The sequence below is a fragment of the Barbatula barbatula genome (genome assembly GCF_947034865.1).
Source record: "Barbatula barbatula genome assembly, chromosome: 6".
Lineage (NCBI taxonomy): Eukaryota > Metazoa > Chordata > Actinopteri > Cypriniformes > Nemacheilidae > Barbatula > Barbatula barbatula.
In genome coordinates, this window is record NC_136765.1 from 229,551 (window position 1) to 244,301 (window position 14,751).

The 14,751-nt window shown below is 40.5% G+C and overlaps 1 protein-coding gene across 9 annotated transcripts in view; it reads right to left on the reverse strand.

Moving 5' to 3' along the window:
• Window positions 1-14,751, reverse strand: part of LOC306895701 (putative E3 ubiquitin-protein ligase UBR7) — a 39,933-nt gene that overhangs the window by 19,127 nt on the left and 6,055 nt on the right. Inside the window, exon 1 of one of the 9 annotated variants that reach the window (XM_079459162.1) lies at window positions 9,589-9,716. The exons of 7 other annotated variants lie outside the window; for them this stretch is intronic. The gene's annotated coding sequence lies outside the window, so the exon portion shown is untranslated. Of the gene's footprint in view, window positions 1-9,588; window positions 9,718-14,751 lie in introns of those variants that run through there. One more of the 9 variants, XM_079459158.1, reaches the window with a different exon arrangement.

Sequence of the window (14,751 nt, forward strand, 5' to 3'; positions counted from 1 at the left end):
TGTGTTTGCTTGAACATCCAATACTATACATGTATATGTAAGCAACGTATATGTGTGTATGCTCGCTTTTATATATGTATTCATAATCGCAGTTTGATTTAAACTCTATACGGCGCCTCATATCCTCGCTCCAGACACTCACTCGCTCTGGTTTCATTACAGTGTGCTCTTTAGCACCATCCTCCAGTATTTGGGCCACGCCTCCTAATTTGCATACACTCCCCATCCTCAAATGCCCAATCCTTAATCCCCAAAACCTCAAACCTAACTGGCTAAATGATTAAATTCCCAATCCTACATACAAAATGCCCAATCCTACATACAAAATGCCCGATCCTATATACAAAATGCCCGATCCCGCATACCAAATGCCCGATCCCGCATACCAAATGCCCAATCCCGCATACCAAATGCCCAATCCCATATACCAAATGCCCAATCCCATATACCAAATGCCCAATCCCATATACCAAATGCCCAATCCCATATACCAAATGCCCAATCCCATATACCAAATTCCCAATCCTACATACAAAATGCCCAATCCTATATACAAAATGCCCGATCCCGCATACCAAATGCCCAATCCCGTATACCAAATGCCCAATCCCGTATACCAAATGCCCAATCCCGTATACCAAATGCCCAATCCCGTATACCAAATGCCCAATCCCGTATACCAAATGCCCAATCCGATATACCAAATGCCCAATCCTACATACCAAATGCCCAATCCTACATACCAAATGCCCAATCCCATATACCAAATGCCCAATCCCATATACCAAATGCCCAATCCCTTATACCAAATGCCCAATCCCATATACCAAATGCCCAATCCTACATACCAAATTCATTTTCAACTTGGACTTTTAGTTTCAAATTTTGACTTTTAGATTTGGTTTAAAACTTTCAGTTTTAGACTTTTAGTTTATATTGTGACTGAAATATCCCTCCATAAATGTTTAGCTTAGCCTGCTCTGTCAGCAGGCGAGGGCTTTACATGCGATAAATGCAGTGAAATAGCTAGCCTGACAGAGAAGATCTCAGAATTAAGAGTCTTGCATCCAATCTTTATCTGAGGATAGGAAGAATGTAAGGATCTCAGAAAACACTTTGGATGCGAGCAATATTAGCGCGCACAGTTCGGTTCGGGTTGAACAACCCCCGCAGCTGGGAAGCTTTGTGACTGTGAGACGGCGTAGTCGCAGGTCAAAACATAACTAAACCATTCCGACTACAGTCTCGATCAGGTTTGCCCCGCTCAGTACGCACTGACTGAGAAACCTGCTGAAAGTGCCCTAGTTATCGGTGATTCTATTGTTGGGAATGTTAACATAGAGGCACCAGCAACCATAGTCAAATGTTTACCGGGAGCCAGAGCGCCTGACATCAAGTCAAATTTAAATGTGCTGGCTAAGGCTAATCATAAATTCAGTAAGATTGTTATTCACGTCGGCACAAATGATGTTCGACTCCGTCAATCGGAGATCACTAGAGATAATATTAAAGGTGTGTAAGCTCGCAAGCACGATGTCAGACACTGTAATATTCTCTGGCCCCCTCCCCACTTATCGTGGTGATGAGATACATAGCAGAGTATCATCACTAAATGGCTGGTTGTCTGAGTGGTGCCTGCAGAATGATATTGTTTTTATAAATAACTGGAAGAGTTTTGAGGGCAGACAGAATGGCTTAACCAACGGTCTGCTTGCCGTCTCACGTCACAGAACACACTAAATACACAACATGCGATAATACTTTCTCCCAAACATCATAAAATAGAGACTGTGTCTGTCCCCCGGATTAGTAAACATAAAATAAAGCGTAAACCTCTCAAAGGTAATTTAGTTAACGTTAAACTAACTAAACATGAACATAATACAGATAATCAACTGTTACGACTCGGATTGCTAAATATTAGATCTCTCTCTGATAAAGCACTTTTTGTTAACGATATGATAACAGATCATAAAATAGACATGCTCTGTCTGACAGAAACATGGCTAAAGCCAGATGATTATATTGCTTTAAATGAGTCTGTCCCCCAAGATTATTATTATAAACACGAGCCTCAGAGGGGGAGGTGTTGCTGCACTTTACCGTAACTCTTTTAGCATTTCTCAGAAGTCTAATCCTAAATACAATTCTTTTGAAGTCATGGTACTTGATGCATCAATACCTAATACTAAGGACAAAACATCTTTAAAATTTATTCTGGCTATTGTATATAGGCCTCCAGGGCACCACACAGATTTTATTAAAGAATTTGGTGGGTTCTTATCAGAACTAGTACTGTCTGCAGACAGAGTCCTTGTTGCTGGTGACTTTAACATTCATGTAGATAATGATACAGATGCTTTAGGAATGGCTTTTAAAGACACTCTTAACTCCATGGGCGTTAGTCAACATCCAACCAAATGCCCAATCCCATATACCAAATTCCCAATCCTACATACAAAATGCCCAATCCTATATACAAAATGCCCGATCCCGCATACCAAATGCCCAATCCCGTATACCAAATGCCCAATCCCGTATACCAAATGCCCAATCCCGTATACCAAATGCCCAATCCCGTATACCAAATGCCCAATCCCGTATACCAAATGCCCAATCCGATATACCAAATGCCCAATCCTACATACCAAATGCCCAATCCTACATACCAAATGCCCAATCCCATATACCAAATGCCCAATCCCATATACCAAATGCCCAATCCCATATACCAAATGCCCAATCCCATATACCAAATGCCCAATCCCATATACCAAATGCCCAATCCCGTATACCAAATGCCCAATCCCATATACCAAATGCCCAATCCCATATACCAAATGCCCAATCCCATATACCAAATGCCCAATCCCATATACCAAATGCCCAATCCCATATACCAAATGCCCAATCCCATATACCAAATGCCCAATCCCATATACCAAATATTAGCGCGCACAGTTCGGTTCGGGTTGAACAACCCCCGCAGCTGGGAAGCTTTGTGACTGTGAGACGGCGTAGTCGCAGGTCAAAACATAACTAAACCATTCCGACTACAGTCTCGATCAGGTTTGCCCCGCTCAGTACGCACTGACTGAGAAACCTGCTGAAAGTGCCCTAGTTATCGGTGATTCTATTGTTGGGAATGTTAACATAGAGGCACCAGCCACCATAGTCAAATGTTTACCGGGAGCCAGAGCGCCTGACATCAAGTCAAATTTAAATGTGCTGGCTAAGGCTAATCATAAATTCAGTAAGATTGTTATTCACGTCGGCACAAATGATGTTCGACTCCGTCAATCGGAGATCACTAGAGATAATATTAAAGGTGTGTAAGCTCGCAAGCACGATGTCAGACACTGTAATATTCTCTGGCCCCCTCCCCACTTATCGTGGTGATGAGATACATAGCAGAGTATCATCACTAAATGGCTGGTTGTCTGAGTGGTGCCTGCAGAATGATATTGTTTTTATAAATAACTGGAAGAGTTTTGAGGGCAGACAGAATGGCTTAACCAACGGTCTGCTTGCCGTCTCACGTCACAGAACACACTAAATACACAACATGCGATAATACTTTCTCCCAAACATCATAAAATAGAGACTGTGTCTGTCCCCCGGATTAGTAAACATAAAATAAAGCGTAAACCTCTCAAAGGTAATTTAGTTAACGTTAAACTAACTAAACATGAACATAATACAGATAATCAACTGTTACGACTCGGATTGCTAAATATTAGATCTCTCTCTGATAAAGCACTTTTTGTTAACGATATGATAACAGATCATAAAATAGACATGCTCTGTCTGACAGAAACATGGCTAAAGCCAGATGATTATATTGCTTTAAATGAGTCTGTCCCCCAAGATTATTATTATAAACACGAGCCTCAGAGGGGGAGGTGTTGCTGCACTTTACCGTAACTCTTTTAGCATTTCTCAGAAGTCTAATCCTAAATACAATTCTTTTGAAGTCATGGTACTTGATGCATCAATACCTAATACTAAGGACAAAACATCTTTAAAATTTATTCTGGCTATTGTATATAGGCCTCCAGGGCACCACACAGATTTTATTAAAGAATTTGGTGGGTTCTTATCAGAACTAGTACTGTCTGCAGACAGAGTCCTTGTTGCTGGTGACTTTAACATTCATGTAGATAATGATACAGATGCTTTAGGAATGGCTTTTAAAGACACTCTTAACTCCATGGGCGTTAGTCAACATGTGTCAGGACCTACTCACCTTCGTAATCATACTTTAGATTTAATATTGTCTTACGGTATAAACGTGGTCGATGTTAAAATCCTTCAGCAGAGCGAAGACATCTCAGATCATTATCTGGTATCATGCTTGCTTCACTACCCAATGGTGGCAAATCAAACTCCAAGTTACAAATATTGTAGAACAATAACTTCGACTACAAAAGATGCGTTTCTTGATAATTTGCCTGAATTGTCTCAAATCTCTAGCACGAGTAATAACGTTGAAGATCTTGACTTTACCATTGAAAATATTAATGCCACCTTCTCGGAAACGCTAGACATAGTTGCTCCTTTGCGCTTAAAGAAGATTAAAAATGACAGACCGACACCGTGGAAAAATGAACACACTCAGGCTCTAAAGAAAGCGGCACGAAAAATGGAGCGCAACTTTAAGAAAACTAAATAAGAGGTATTTTGTATTGCCTGGAAGGATAGTATTAAAAAATACAGGAAAGCCCTAAAAACGTCTAGATCTGCCTACCTTTCATCACTAATAGATGAAAACCAGCATAACCCTAGGTTTTTATTTGATACAGTGGCTAAATTAACCAAAAATAAATCGTCAGCGACTTCTGATTCTGTATACCAGCATAGCAGTGATGAATTTATGAACTATTTCACAAATAAAATCCAAGATATTTGAGAAAAAATTATAACTATGCAACCAGAAGTGAATCCCGCTGAACAAACGACTAACTACAGCACCCCTAAGGAGAAATTATGTTTATTTTCTACTTTAGATCACGATGAACTCTTTAAAATCATTAGATCATCTAAATCAACTTCATGCATGTTAGACCCTATACCTACAAATCTACTGAAAGAGATGCTCCCAGAAATTATAGATCCTCTACTTAGCATTATTAACTCATCTCTGACATTAGGACATGTGCCTAAAGCATATAAGGTGGCTGGTTTAAGGCCCCTTGTCAAAAAACCCCATCTGGACCCTGGAGAACTAGTTAACTACAGACCTATTTCGAATCTACCTTTCTTATCTAAAGTTCTGGAAAAAGTAGTCTCAACTCAAATATGTTCCTTCCTCCAAAGGAATGAGATTAATGAAGATTTCCAGTCTGGATTTAGAGCACATCACAGTACAGAGACAGCTCTGATTAGAGTTACAAATGATCTGCTTATGGCGTCTGACCGAGGTATCTCATTATTGGTGCTGCTAGATCAGCGGTGGGCAAACTTTTTGACTCGCGGGCCACAATGGGTTCTAAAATTTGACAGAGGGGCCGGGCCAGGAGCATTTGGAGGGAGTGTTTGGGCCGGATATACTAAAGCATTAAATGTAGTGTGTGCAAACGTGTTCAAATGTGAAAAATAGCCCTTATCAGTTAATAAATTTGTCTCAAGGAATATGCAAGATATGGCATTTACATACTTTTTCGCAGATACTGGGAGGAGGAAATGTAAATAGATTAAAATAACATACGCACTGTGATTTATCAAGATTGCGTCTGTTTTTAATAAGTTTCAATCGAAGGTGCAAAGTTAAAGAAATCAACATTTAATGAAAAATGGAATCACTTTCAACATTCATAACATATTATTACACAACGAAATACTCAAGCTCAATAATATCTACTTGTGTTAAACTCCGCAAAATCATGGATGGATTGTCCTGACCGCGCGCTCTACAAACTCGCCACGGACGCCCTCGCCTTCACGCGTCAACAGTACACGTGTATCGTTGCCAAGCACACAGACATGGGCTGTATTAAATATCCTACCTGCAGCTGAAAATTTTAATTTAAATTAAGAGCGATGTGCGGCGTGTTAATTAAGCTACTGTACCGCTGCTGTGCGTAAATGCGCATTGCTCTTAATTAAAAGACGCACTTCCAAACTTTCCATATGCATTTTTTCATAACACAGCAGAAAAACTCACCATTTCAGTGGGAACAGTGTTGTTGGTCTCCCTTTTTTGCCAGTGCATCAAAGTCTGGAGTTAGTTTTGTTGTGGCAATTCTCAGGACAGATCTGAGGTGTTGGTCAGATAACTTGGATCTGTGATGGGCTTTGTTGATTTTCATGACGCTAAACGTCTGCTCACACACGTAGGTCGAGCCAAACAACACCAGCATCTTCTGCGCCGTCCTCAGGAGGTTTGGAAACGCGGTCTCGTTAAGTGAAGCGTAAAAGTCATTCAGTTTAAGAGACTTGAACTTCTCCTTTGAGACGGAGTCAGACTGAAGATCGATCAGTTCCAATTGCAGCTCCTGCGGTGCTGATTCGGGGTCTTGTGACAGGGGACAGGACACTAGTTGAAGTGACTTGTCAATTTTTTCAAAATCACAGAACCGACGGCAAAATTCTCTGTGCAGATCGTCCAGTGATTTGCAGTATTTCTTCGCATTTCGGGCGGCCTCTTTCTGCACGGCTAGTGTGGGGAAATGTGCGAAAGATTTGTTTGACAATTGCCTGGAGAATAAAACCAGCTTGGATTTGAAGGCTCTCACATTTGTGTACATGTCGTGCGCAAACTGATCTTTCCCCTGTAGCTTCACGTTCAGCTCATTCATGTGTGAAAATATGTCCACAGCAAACGCAAAGTCACAAAGCCAGTTTGTGTCGCTCAGCTCAGGGAATTCTTCGGATTTCCCCATTAAATAAAAAAATGAGCGAATCTCGTCTTTGAGCTCCCAGACTCGTTGAAACACTTTCCCCAAACTTAACCAGCGGACGCGAGAGTGGTAAAGTAGGTCCTGGTGATCCGAATTAGTTTCATCCAGGAACGTAATGAACTGACGATGACGAAGTCGCCTTGCTCGTATGAAGTTAACAAGTTTTACAACTGGATCCACGACGTGATTAAGCTGCAATACAGACTTACACAGAGACTCCTGATGAATGATGCAGTGAAGTAAAATAACATCCTGGTCAGGGTTTTCTTCTTTCACTTTATCCTGGATTCTTTTCAGCAGCCCGATGTTTTTTCCAGTTAAATTTGGCGATCCATCCGTGGTGACATTGGCAAGTTTACTCCAAGGTAGCTTCATTCTCTCGATGACAGCAGACACCTGTTCATATAAGTCCTCTCCTCGCGTTTTCCCTTTCAGTGATTCCATGCTCAAAAGCTCTTCCGTTATCTCAAAACTGTCGTTAATCCCTCGGATAAAAATTAGGAGCTGAGCAGTGTCTTTTATGTCGTTACTTTCATCCAGTGCTAGTGAATATAACTTAAAGGACTCCGACTTTTTGTTTAACTCGCTGACTATATCTTCGTCAATCAGTTCCACGCGGCGAGTCACTGTCCTGCGTGCTAAACTGATTTTTTCAAACTTGGCTTTGCTCTCCGGACACAAGAGACCTGCTGTCTCTACCATGCACTCTTTCAAAAACTCGCCTTCGGAGAAAGGCTTGCTAGCCTTTGCTAATTTGAATGCCAGCAAATAACTTGCCTTGGTACTTGACTCTTGAATTGCAGTTTGTCGGTGAAAAAAGTTCTGTTGACTCCGTAAATTAGCTGCCAACCTCTGAGCAGTAGCCGGCCGTTCTTGTGTTGACTGCTTGCTAGCATAGTTTGCATGCTTCGTGGCAATAAACAATGAGGTATCACGCAAATCGCAAGTCCAGTACGGTGTACCACAGGGCCCAGTCTTAGGGCATATGCTCTTCGCATTATACATGCTACCTCTAGGAGATATAATAAAGCGACACGGAGTAAGCTTTCACTGTTATGCTGATGATACGCAACTTTATATTTCCTCGAAGCCTCATGAAACACAGCAATTCCATCGAATAGTGGAATGCATAGTCGATATAAAAAGTGGATGAGTAGCAATTTTTTATTACTGAACTCGGACAAAACTGAAGTGTTACTTATGGACTTACGGACCGAAAAACAGCCCTACGTAACAACCAAGAATACTGCTTATTATTATTGATGGATCTTCCATAAAACCCTCATCTTCAGCTAAGAATCTTGGCTTTATATCCGATAGTACTCTGTCATTTGAGAACCAGGTCGCCAACACCTGTAAAATTGCATTTTTCCATCTTAAAAATATATCTAAACTACGTCATATGCTGTCATCATCAGATGCAGAGAAGCTTATACATGCCTTTATGACATCAAGACTAGATTACTGTAATGCACTATTAGGTGGTTGCCCTGCAGGCCTATTACAAAAACTCCAACTGGTCCAAAATGCGGCAGCTCGAGTTCTTACGCGTACAAAAAAGTATGAGCATATTAGCCCCGTTCTGTCAACCTTGCACTGGTTACCTGTAAAGCATCGCATAAACTTTAAAATCTTGCTTATTACCTATAAAGCCTTGCATGGTTTAGCTCCTCACTACTTGAGTGAACTTCTCACGTATTACAGTCCATCACGTGCACTACGCTCTCAGGTGTCAGGTCAGTTGGTAATACCTAGAATTTCTAAATCAAGTGCAGGCGGCAGATCCTTTTCCTATCTAGCGCCTAAACTTTGTCTTCCCTGCACTGTCCCGGAGGCAGACACACTCTGTCAGTTTAAATCTAGACTAAAGACGCATCTTTTTAATCATCTAGCATACACTAGACTATCATAATATATATATTTCAAAGATCTAGGCTGCACTAGTTAGATCAACCGGAACCAGGGACACTTCCAATAACAACTGATGCATTTGTTGCATCAAAGGGTGCAGAACAGTACTCTACTCTCAGCCAGTCTTGTCTCATTGTTCCAAGGTTACCAGAGCGGGCAGGACAAAGGACGTGGCAACTCTACAAAACTTCAGTTGTATTAGATTATTAATGGTCATTTTAAATCTAACTTTTTTTATTTTGCCTTGTTGTGCAAGCACTGTTGAGCTTGTGCAGAGGCTGCAGTTTTTGCCAGAGGGGAACTGGAATCCCCTGGTTAGGCCTGATTTCCCGCTGAGGTTTTTTTTCTCCTCCGATGGAGTTTTGGGTTCCTCGCCACCGTTTGCATACTGTTTTGCACTGTTTGCCTGGCTGGGGGGGGGGCTGCTAGAATTTGATAGTCTTATTTAATGAACACTGCATATAGGAATTTATTGTGTGTCTGATATTTGACCTGTGTTTTGACTTCCATAACCTTTTATGTTTTACTTATAGTCAATGTTTTCTTGTACAGCTGCTTTGTAACAATGAAAATTGTAAAAAGCGCTATATAAATAAAGCTGACTTGACATAGTTGCATTGCCTATATATTATACAACAATATGCCACACATTACTTGACCCATGACAGTACTACCCCGAAAATAAACATAAGGAGGATAAATCAGATTCAATCTTATGAATTCAACAAAAGCATATTTTATCATGTTGCAATAATAGGAGTTATTCCGTGAAACATACTTGTATTTTTATGAGTGTCAGTCTTGTGTTGTTTCTTCTTCTTTAATGTTGTTTAGGGCAGACAAACAAAGGTGCAGCGTTCTGTTCACATCCATTTTCTGACAATCTTACAGTGAAGATGATCCTTCTCTAGAGGCACAAACAAATACACGTAGCAAAATGTATCACCACAAATCAAATGGCACGCTTACTATAGTAGTATATTACTGCGTGATACAGTAGAGTTGTAAAGACAACTATATAATAAAGGGAGAATAGAGTAGTGCACTATAGTGTAAGCACTATAATTTGAAAGAACAGAGAATAGTACAGTACATAGGTACAGTCTTTGTCAAGTTTAATGAGCATAATCTAGTGAAAGAAGTACACTATAGTATAATATGGAGTATGATATGGTACACCGAACAGGGTGTAAGGGTACAGTATATTATAACAATATAACAGTATTATCCCTTGTGTATAGTATACTATAGTAAAGAGTATGAGACAGTACGTGGAAAAGATCATGATACTATAGTCTGTGTATAGTTTAGTACAGTGTTTGTCAACTCGGGTCCTTCTCCACTGCTCTGCACATGTTGTCTCTTATCTGACTCACTCAGTTCAGTTCATAGAGATCTCTCAGGATGAGCCGATGTGAATCAGATGTTGTTAAATAATGAGGAAGCACTGTACACAAAACATGGAGCAAGGACTGGTTAAAGGGGTCATATTATGTGAATCCAGTTTTTGTGGTTATGGTTAACATGGTTATTGTATGTTGTTGCAGTCAGGGTATGAAGAGACGTATACAAAGTTGCAACGCTCAAAGTTCACTGCAAAGGGAGGTATTCTATAACAGAATTCACGTTTTTTAAAGACTACAGCAAACGTGATTGGTTCCCCTCTTAGAGTGTGTCTGAAGATGTCACACCGACACCATACAGTGGGGAAAGATTTATTTAGTCAATTAAAAAGATGAGAGAGGCCTGTCATTTTCATCATAGGTACACTTCAACTATGAGAGACAGAATGAGAGAAAAAAATCCAGAAAATCACATTGTCTGATTTTTTAATAATTTATTTGCAAATTAAGGTGGAAAATAAGTATTTGGACAATAACAAAAGTTCATCTCAATTCTTTTGTTATATACCCTTTGTTGGCAAACGTTTTCTGTAAGTCTCCACAAGGTTTTTACACACTGTTGCTGGTAGTTTGGCCCATTCCTCCATGCAGATCTCCTCAAGAGCGGTGATGTTTTGGGGCTGTCGCTGGGCAACACAGATTTTCTATGGGGTTGAGATCTGGAGACTAGCTAGGCCTCTCCAGGACCTTGAAATACTTCTTACGAAGCCACTCCTTCGTTGCCTGGGCGGTTCATTGTCATGCTGAAAGACCCAGCCACGTTTCATCTTCAATGTCCTTAATGATGGAAGGAGGTTTTTACTCAAAATCTCACGATACATGGCCCCATTCATTCTTTCCTTTACATGGATCAGTCGTCCTGGTCCCTTTGCAGAAAAACAGCCCCAAAGTATGATGTTTCCACCCCCATGCTTCACAGTAGGTATGGTGCTCTTTGGATGCAACTCAGCATTCTTTCATCTCAAACATGACAAGTTGAGTTTTTACCAAAAAGTTCTATTTTGGTTTCATCTGACCATATGACATTCTCCCAATCCTCTTCTGGATCATCCAGATGCTCTCTAGACGGGCCCGGACATGTACTGGCTTAAGCAGGGGGACACGTCTGACACTGCAGGATTTGAGTCCCTGTTGGCGTAGTGTGTTACTGCCACAGTTGATTTCTTCACACCAAGCTGCTTATCTATTGCAGATTCAGTCTTCCCAGCCTGGTGCAGGTCTACAATTGTGTTTCTGGTGTCCTTTGACAGCTCTTTGGTCTTGACCATAGTGGAGTTTGGAGTCTGACTGTTTGAGGTGGTGGACAGGTGTCTTTTATACTGATAACCAGTTCAAACAGGTGCCATTAATACAGGTAACCAGTGGAGGACAGAGGAGCCTCTTAAAGAAGAAGTTACAGGTCTGTGAGAGACAGAAATCTTGCTTTTTTTGTAGGTGAACAAATACTTATTTTCCACCATAATTTGCCAATAAATTCTTTAAAAAAAATCAGACAATGTGATTTTCTGGATGTTTTTTCTCATTCTGTCTCTCACAGCTGAAGTGTACCTATGATGAAAATTACAGAACTTGCACAATTGGTGGCTGACTAAATACTTTTTGCCCCACTGTACGCTTTTCAGGCTGTTGTGATTGGTCGGTTCTGCTCTCAGTGCACATGTATTTATAGAGTTTGGCTTTTAGCAATAAACAGTAGCAATGGTGTCAGCTTCACTTCATCAGTTAAAAACATGCAGATCGATGGAAGTGTAACAGAGGTTTGCTAGTGCATGTGCAAACGTCAATCTTTGTTAGAGATCGCACATATTTTCCTACTATGGCGGCGGAAACACCGGAAACGAATGGCGTCACACCGGTTAAAATAATTAACACTTATGACAGAAGCGTTAGTTTTGCCTTTTTATATTGGACCGGAGTTGGATAATAAAACAAGCAGATTGACCAGGAGACATGTGCAAGCAGGACTTCAAAAGACGTTTCATAGAAGTGTTTTAGAGACACACACACACACACACACAATATAAGTGTGTTACACAGAACAGCTTTCACAGTCGATGTTAAATTCACGGAAGCTGTTATTAGACTGTTGGTGATCTGAATTCTTATTACCAGCTGTAGGACTGTGATGAAAGTGAAAGTAGTTTAGCGCGCAGCTCAGTCAAATGATTACAATCTCTGAGAACCAAACACTATTTACTTCCTCTTCTCTAAGGAAGGTCTCTCCTGTTCTTTGGCGTATTCCTTTGGGGGGAGGTCATTAAAAACACTCTGAACAGTGACATCATGTACCCGGGGCTGTAGTCTGATTCCAGCTGTTCTCTGTAGTCCTTGAAAAACACAAATCCTGTTCAAGACAATATCTCGCTTGGCACTGAACTTTTGAGCTTGATCATTTTGCAGATATTGCTTACGCTCTAATAGCAACAATACACACCAACTAAAGGTTGAAAATTGGCATCACTGGGAATGTCACCTTTAACATCTGTTGTGGAAGCTGTTCTGTGTTATACACTGCCTGATGTAGCATGCGTGTTCACACACTTATGTTTGCAAATGTATTCTGGTCCATCTGCTTGTCGTTTTATCTAATAAACTGATAAGGCAGAACTGATTAATATCCGGTGTTATGCAGAACTGCTCCGTGTTACGTCCTTCGCCATTGTAGACGAGACATGTGACGGACTGCCACCTTTTAGTGAAAGTGACCTGTTTGTGAGGTTTGAAGTGAATGTGACCTCTGCATTTAACACACGCACAGTGAACACACGTACAGCTGGAGCAGTGGGCCGCCATCACTGAAGCGCCCGGGAGGAAGTAGGGGTCAGGTGCTTTGCTCTAGAGCACCTCAGTAAGGGTTAGGGTTAGGCTAACCATTAGGCCACGACTGCCCCATCATTGTAGGGACCGTATTAGGATAAAAACAAGATCGCAATCTCTAACAAGGCTTGTCGTTTGTCACAGATTGATCAATCAGAGCATATCTGAAGAAGTGATTGTGAGAAGAGACAGCGGTGAAGAATAAGGGTCAAATATTTTTTTCAAAAACTAAGAATGAATTCAGTCCATCACAATAAAGATTTTGAAATGCAGTTAAATATGACCCCTTTAATTATATGGAATATAGTAAAGTACATTATGGGTATAGTATAATATAGTAAAGGTTAGTGTGGAGGATGTGGTTTCGGTGCGACTTGACCTCTTACCAGCGTGCTTTTGTCATCCACTTGAACTCAAACAGAAATGCAGCTCAAGATGTGTGGTACAGTTTTCTTCTTCTCTGCATCATTTATCATCTCTCCAGCTGGCATCTCTTGAAATAAATCTTCCAACTCAGAGCTCCAGACAACAAAAACATTTAAGGAGCCATTGGCCCCATAGGGGAAAAACAGGCACTACATTGTTTTTTTTAAAGTCACATCCTGATATTGTACACACACGCATGTGTAGGCCTACCGTACCTTTAAGTGGCTTTAACACTTTACAAACAACAGATAATATCACAATTATTGAGTTATATAAAATATTACATTTATTCATCCAAACAGAAAAGTTGTTTAAAATCAAATAAGGCTTTCCTGTATCTCAGTGGTGAGAGCATTGTGTTATCAACTCAAGGTTGTGTGTTGGATCTCAGGGGATTGCAGATATCTGTGTATAAATGTATAGGGTAATGCAATGTAAGTGTCTTTGGATAAAAGCATCTGCCTAATGCATAAATGTAAATGTAAACAGAGCAGATCGCTGGCGGGAAAAAGTCCAGCTGTGTCCAATTTTAAAAGGAGTAGGGATGTAACAAATCACCGTGAGCCGCTTGATAATAGATTATAATATGTGATGATTCATATTGGACATTAAAAGAATCGCAGTTCATGTTTTGAACAGCAGGGAATGCGTTTTTTTTTCTGCAAACTTGGTAAATGTGGATATGCTGATATTTCTATAAAACGTACAAGTTAGGAAAAGCACTAACAAAGTCTTAGTTTGTTTATATTAAACAGACTTTTGTATTAATTAGTTATTTGACATAAATTGCGACAATGTGCAACATTAGAGATATAATAAAAGGTTGGTTCATTTTTATTTAGCATCAGCTCAATCTGCAGATCTTAGGTGCAGTCTGGAGCCCTGAAACTCCAGTGTGTCAACTGTATTCTTTTTATTTTACAGGTGAAATCTTTCAGAAATATGAAGTGGGGTACACAATAGAGGTGGGCAGATTCATCGCCACCGTTACATGATCATTTGAACTATCGGTAATAATCCCTACGGATATTCTTCCTGGTTGCGTTTGATCCAGATGCAGCAGGGAAAGCACAACTGTGATACGCAGGTAGAGATTACTGAGTATAGAGTGAAACAGCAACCTCCAGAGATGGAAATATATCTAACAGTGACAGCCCGTTGGTTTGGAGACATGAGACCACAGTGTGCACTGAGCTGAAGACATCAGATGCAGGTTTAGAGTAGAGCCAGTTGCAGTAAACATGACATTCATTAACTGACTATATGCTGCATTAATGGAGAACAGCAGTAGTTTT